Here is a 7,118-nt window from a genome sequence, read left to right as displayed (position 1 = left end):
TGCCAGCCTTGCCTCTCAGGAGGCTAAATGAAGCAGAAGGGTGATCCACGATCAATACCCTCCAAGAAGCTTTTCTTTGAAGGGAGACTCCCAGAGTTCAGTGGAAGTTGTTCCTAGACAAAGCCCAAGGAATTGCAGTAGGGGCCTAGGCCTGTTTGCATAGAAGTACAAGTGGCTGTGGAGTTTACCTTCGGATAGAATCACGGATTTCTGCTGTTTTTTCAGTTTCTTCATACAGGATTCTCTTGAGTTCGATTGGGAGCAGATCCTAAGTGATCTTATCAAGGCTTATTTCTGAGATGCCCTCAATACCTATGGTTGGCCTTGTTCTGAACTGACCTCTTCTTATTCAGAATAAGCTTTTAGGAATCCATAAACAATCCATCCCACTTCCTGAACAACTTTGCTAAAATATTATTGTTATAACAGACTCTTACTAGCTGGATGTAGAATCTACATTTCCAAGTCTCAGGAGGGAGTTTAATAGCAAAAGAGCCAACTTTTTACTAAAAGTCCTTCAGTTTCAAAAGCAGCCAGCCGAAGGCCCCCAAGAACAAGAAAAACTTCTTTCTGGCATCCAGAGACTCGAGGCAAGCTTAAAAGCATGTCTTAAAAGCAGGAGGGAATCTCACTCAATTTAGATGTAACATTTACATCTTGATCTGGAACATCTCAGTCCATGCTAAATGGATTCAAACTTCTTTAAATCTCTCCCTCTCCCTTTTCCCCTCCCCCTCCCCTTTCCCCCTCCCCTTCTTCCCTCCCTCTATTTTCTATATTTAGAAACACTGAAAGCTTGCCTCAATTTGAAACCTCTGATAGACCAATTGAAACATTCAAGTGGATCAATTCCCCCCCCCCCCTGAACTGGATCACTTCAGGTCTAGGTAGAAATTGATCAGTTTATGACTGCAATGAACAGGCAACAAGCTGCATGCAAAGAAAAACTGCATCTTTGAGTTTTCTGCCTTAGGAATTATTTGAAAAGAATAAAAAAGAACCGTCCATCCACATTCCAGAAGAGGATGCCACACACAAGATCATTATGTGATAGTTTTCTATGTATTGTGAATTTCATTAACCTGTACCCTGTACTTGTACCCTGATGTTGCATAGTCCATAGAAATTTTGAATCACACATAGCAATAGCAATTAGACTTATATACCGCTTCATGGGGCTTTCAGCCCTCTCTAAGCGGTTTACAGAGTCAGCATATCGCCCCCAACAACAATCCGGGTCCTCATTTACCCACTTCGGAAGGATGGAAGGCTGAGTCAACCTTGAGCCGGTGAGATTTGAACAGCCGAACTGCAGAACTGCAGTCAGCTGAAGTAGCCTGCAGTGCTGCATTTAACCACTGCGCCACCTGAGTATGTGCATGGAAGATATATGCCCTTACAAACAAAACACAACACAACACACTAATTTAAACAAGGCTTCATATTGTTATATTTTGATCACGAAAAACCTTAATTGGAAGGGATTCAGTGGAAAACCTTGCAAATCACATAAATGAGCATGAGTGAATTAAAGACCTCCCTAAGAATCCTGCACATAATTACTTGGAAGAGGAACCTTGTTTGAACTCCATATTTTTTTTTTTGAAGAAGGCCATTTTAGGATGCTAGCTGGTATTGAAATTAGAACGTCCATGTACCTTATCCTTGAAGCGGGCTAATCTTTTTCACTAAGATATGCATAATGCTGCATTGACCTTTAAAAAGTTACATACTAGTTTTAAAGATATTTCCTTGGAGCTAACTCCTATGTTCTTCAACATCATTTAGTTCAAAAGCTGAGATGTTTCCTTGCAATTGGTATTTTCAAACGTGGAAGATTAAAAAAGAAGGAAGGTGAAGGTGACGAGTGGTATGCAGGTGTTCGAATTGCTGTTGTATATACCTTCCTGGGTGTACATTCTTGGTTCCACCACAAAACCGCGGTAGACTAAAGCGTGTGTGACTAAAGCATGGTGACAAAACCGCACTGTCAAAACCGTGCGACAACAGCGCGCCGACAACAGCGCGCCGACAGAAGCGCGCTGTAACATAACCCTAAAAATAACCCTAAACCTAACCCTAAACCTAACGCTAAACCTACCCTAAACCTACCCTAAACCTAACCCTAAACTTAACCCTAAACCTAACCCTTAACCTTACCTTAAGTTAAATCGCGCTTCTGTCGGCGTGCTGTTGTCGGCGCGCTGTTGTCGGCGCGGTTTTGACATCGCGGTTTTAGTGCCGCGGTGTTGTCGGTGCGCTTTTGACGTTCGCGGTTATGTCATGCCACGACATTTTTGACCTTACTGAAGTTATTTCTGCAAAATACAAAAATAGCTTACATTACCTACTGTATGTTGAGATGCCTATTTTACACATTATGTTAATAAGTGGGTTAGAACATTTATGTAAGAATTACACATTGTGCTTTCATCGGTGTAGTATATGAAAAAATAAACATGAAAATTATGGATGGAATAGATCACAATACTCACTACTAATACTAACAACAACAAGAACAACAACAACAACAACATGGATTTAGTTAGCAAATGTTCAAAGAGCTTCACAGTCCTAATCTCTGTGCAACAACTAAGGAAGAAAGGACAGTATTATTCCTGTATTGTGATTTGGTGTGGGATGGGGTTTCCCTTCCCTTTCAAATGTCCACTTGAAAGTTGAATTTTCACTGAGCCTGAATAGCAGCGATGAACTTTTGCATTATCTGAGGCCAATCTCAAAGGCTGGGTTGAATGAAATCCAGGAAGTTCATTCTGACATCTGGAAATAACACACATTGGAAATACCAAACTGGAATCTTTAAAAAAGCCACCCAAGTGTAAAATCAGTAGCTTGTCTAATTTTGTTCAAATTTAAATTTGTTTGTATTTTGCAAAACTAGAAAGCTATTTTATACAGTAAATATGTCAGGAGGACTGAATGAATGAGAGATCTGGTCTTAGTTATTGTAGTGCTTTGAATCTACTACTTCCTTGGGGCACTGTTAGTTGCTCATTTTTGGAGATGCCCAGAGAGCATAAATGGTTCTAATGTACAAGGATCCATAAAGTGGAACATTTTTTTTCTTTTCACACCATGATGTGATGTTCAAAGGACTGAAACATATTAGGAAGCCCTTTAGGGCTTTCAGAGTGAAAGGAACATTATTAATTTGAACTATGATGGCAGAACGTATATTTAAAAATTAATGATTTATCTGGTATTGACTTGCATTTATTCAAACACATTAACTGATATCCCGAGTCCTGTGCTGCAACCTCCTGGGGGTTGGGTGCATTGTAACATCCTGAGCCTTTGCTTTGTAACCTAAGTTGTCACTACAATAGAGCTCAAGATAACATCACACAGCCCATTACCCAGGTCGTTACATCACAAAAGAACAATAGGCACACAGCCAGTACCTCAGCCACACAGGATGTTATACTAATATGCAAACATCAACTCCATCAACTAATCAAGAAGTTACAACACAGCCAACCAATCCGCCTACAGCAACAAAGCCAGCCCCCCCACCCCCACCAATATTTATAGAAAGACGGCAGCTCCGATCACGCTTTGCTCGCACAAGCATGAAGCCAAAGGCACCAGCCTGAAGATGACGAGTGGGACCTCATCAAAACATCACCAAGATACTCTCAATCTTACATGGGAAAAGACCCGAATACGCCAAGACCTGCGTACCTGTATCCGTGAAAATCTACGAATATATACAGTATATACAGAAGAAGAACAATAAGAGAACTGATTCTTACTATTTTAAGCTGTATGTTTTACATGAAATCAAACTATGGAATACATTTTTTTTCTGAATTCCCTTTTCTGCAATACATTCCTTTCAGTTTATTGGTTTAATAAAATAATTCCTCTCCTTCTTCATATGGAAGACTGCAGAGTTACACAGCTGCTCTTTGTGTTTCATGAGTACTTCAAAAGTAGTTGAAGGAAGAATTTCTTGAACAGACTAAGGTTCAGCCTACAAGGCGTAGCCTGATTGCTGGAAGCTTATTATAATACCCTCCACTCCTCCCCGGAGCCTTTGGGAGGTGTCTGCCAATATGTGTTTATATGATCTCTCCTCCTGATTTGTAACAAAGTCTTGTAGTTCCTCTTCTCAGCTGAGTGCTGTAGCATTATTTATTTCACATGCTTCCTTTCAGATTCAGTTAATCTTAATTAGAAAACTATACCTTCTGATAGTCCACAAATTATGTTTTTACTCCCCTATCTAAAAGCAATGCAATAATGTAATAGATTATGAAGGATCATAATTTTCTCTCTTCTTCAGTGCCCCAAAATACACTCCACCAGTAAGCCTAAAATGAATGCTAAGAATGAAAACATTAGAACAGCTCTCATCAAGATTCATGGGTTTTGGAAAGTGATGACGTGCATGATGGGAAATGCAGATTTCATATTTCAGACAGTCTGGAGGGGGGTAAGCAATTATGGCATTTGCAGGATTATGTCATCATATGTGTGCTGTCATTCATGTTTTGCTGTGGCCCCATTGTTCTAAATTCAGATTTTTGGTACAGAGCATTGACATGTTAATCTCGGTTCAGAGTTATTCATATTTGATGCCAGCAAATTAACATGTTGTAGTACAATGATTAACTTTTGCTTCCACAAGGTGAAATAAGTTAGCACAGTTCTTTTTGAAGACTGCATTGTCCATTTCTTATTATTTTGCATTATTTATTCAGTTTTCACTGACTGTGGGAAAACCAAGTTGCTAGCCCAGTTCGCATATTTTATTTGATGTCACACACTTAAACATAGCGTGACATAGTTATAGTTTAGAACAGGGGTAGTCAACCTTTTTGTACCTACCGCCCACTTTTGTATTTCTGTTAGTAGTAAAATTTTCTAACCGCCCACCAGTTCCACAATAATGGTGATTTATAAAGTAGGGAAATAACTTTACTTTATAAAATTTATAAAGCAGAGTTACAGCAAACCCCCACTGCCCACCATGAAAGCTGGTGGGCGGTAGGGACCAGGTTGACTACCACTGGTTTAGAAAATATGGGTGAATGGAGAAATATTTACAAGTCTGCAGGAAGTTGGTTTCTCTGCTGGTGTGGAGTTACAATATGCATTCTCTCTTGGATGTAAAATGTTAGTGCAAAAACTTTGATTTAATCATTTTCATTTAGTTCTACCATATTCTGTTATCAAGAAATATAAGGACTCTATGGAATTGTCATATTAATTAAGGGTGTATTATATTTAACTTGTGTGATCTTTGTGGTGATCGATATGGTATGGAAACTTTCTTCGGCATTATCAAGCTTTCTGCCCAACCAGTTTATTTTTTTTAAAGATTACTTATAATATTAACAATATTGTCCAAATTATCCAATGCAGGGAGATGACACATATAAAGCAAATTTAACTTCCAGTTATTTTTTTTTTCTAATCCCAATACATTATATATTTTTAGAAGAAAGAGTTGAGACAAGGGTACAGTCTACTATTGTGTGGAGAAGTATATTTACTGCTTAGGAGACCGTCTTCTGCCGCATACCTCCCAACGGCCAATAAGATCACACAGGGTGGGGCTTCTCCGGGTACCGTCAACCAGACAATGTCGTCTGGCGACCCCCCGGGGGAGGGCCTTCTCTGTAGCCGCTCCGACCCTATGGAACGATCTACCCCCAGAGATCCGGACCCTTCCCACTCTCACGGCCTTCCGAAAGGCTACTAAAACCTGGCTATTCCAGCAGGCCTGGGGCTGTTGACCTCATGTACGAGGTCCAGCCCCGCCTAGATTGAGTGTATGAAGTGATCTTTTAATCTGTTTTTATTCTCTCTATTTTAAATTTTTATTTTTGAAATGTATTTCTGTAAGCCACCCGGAGTCCTTCAGGATTGGGTGGCCTATAAATTTATTAAACAGTTAAACAGTTAGGAAATATAGGTAGGTCAACTAGAATGAAGGGTGTCATGGTATCTAAAGGGCAGCAACTGTATGGGAGCAACTGGACTCAAACTTTCAATCTACTAAACATTGTAAAGTATATTATAAGAGAACTCTGAAGCCAGAGCAGGACAGGCCATTGGAGAATAAATTTATATAACATACAGTGAACAAAAAAGACTATGTATTTCAGGGGTGTCAAATTTGTGGCCCATGGCCCAGATGCATCACATGCTGGCCCTGCTCCCCACCCCACCCCCGGTTTAGCGAAGGGGAAAAAAAGTCCTGATATGTCACGTGATGCTGCCGTGACAACATGAGTTTGACATCCCTGATGTATTGTATATAATAAAGTGTTGTGACTCAGCAGAAGTTTGCTGTGAGTTGAGTTGGGATGCAAGATTAACAATGCAGCTGGGGCTCATTAGTGTCGTCTTCTGGTGATAAAAGGACGGATGGTGCCACGCCCTGGTTGCAGGAGTCAACGTTCATCAGTCATCGGTCGTGGTTTGTTTGTGAGAGACACTTGGAGAAGTGATTGGCTTTCTGTAACCCTGATTCAAGGAGACACTTGGAGAAGTGAATTGTTTTGTAAGAGTTTTGTTTTGCATTCTGTTATCTTCTTGCCAGAGACTTTATTTATGTTTATTTTTGGGCTCGCAGCCAGTCTGAGCCGAGGACTGATAAAGTTCTTTCCTTTTAAGTTTGTCTGCCTGTCGTCTTTGAACGAGCGAAGGAGGTGGGACAGAACAATAAAGTATGGTGAGATCTTCAGACAAACTAGCCCACCAATGAGTTGATGCTGGACTGTAAGCTTTTTTGTGTGTTTTCTGATTGCCTGATGGCTTTACATAGACTCAAGCCATGCTGGCTGGTCCCATCTGCTACATATATGTGAGTTTTGATGAACTGAACGGCAACAGCTGCAGCAGGGCAATTGTTCACTCATTTGTTTCAGCAAATCGCTGAAGAACTTTATCTGAGTCAATGACAATATTACTAGGACAAGAGATTTATCTGTATTCATTTGAAGCCAACTCAGAGAGCACTAAGGACCCCTCATGTCAACCCTGAGCAAACAAATATTCTCCTTTATTAATAACTGCTTATTCTAAGAGCAGATCTGCATAACCTTGTTGCCTTGGTTTCTGTTTATTAACCATCCAGAGGACATGTC

This window comes from Thamnophis sirtalis, unplaced genomic scaffold (genome assembly GCF_051295495.1).
Source record: "Thamnophis sirtalis isolate CommonGarterSnake01/CBP01778 unplaced genomic scaffold, rThaSir2_p1.2 scaffold_8, whole genome shotgun sequence".
Classification (NCBI taxonomy): domain Eukaryota; kingdom Metazoa; phylum Chordata; class Lepidosauria; order Squamata; family Natricidae; genus Thamnophis; species Thamnophis sirtalis.
The sequence above is the reverse complement of the archived record's forward strand: the minus strand, read 5'-3'. Positions refer to the sequence as shown.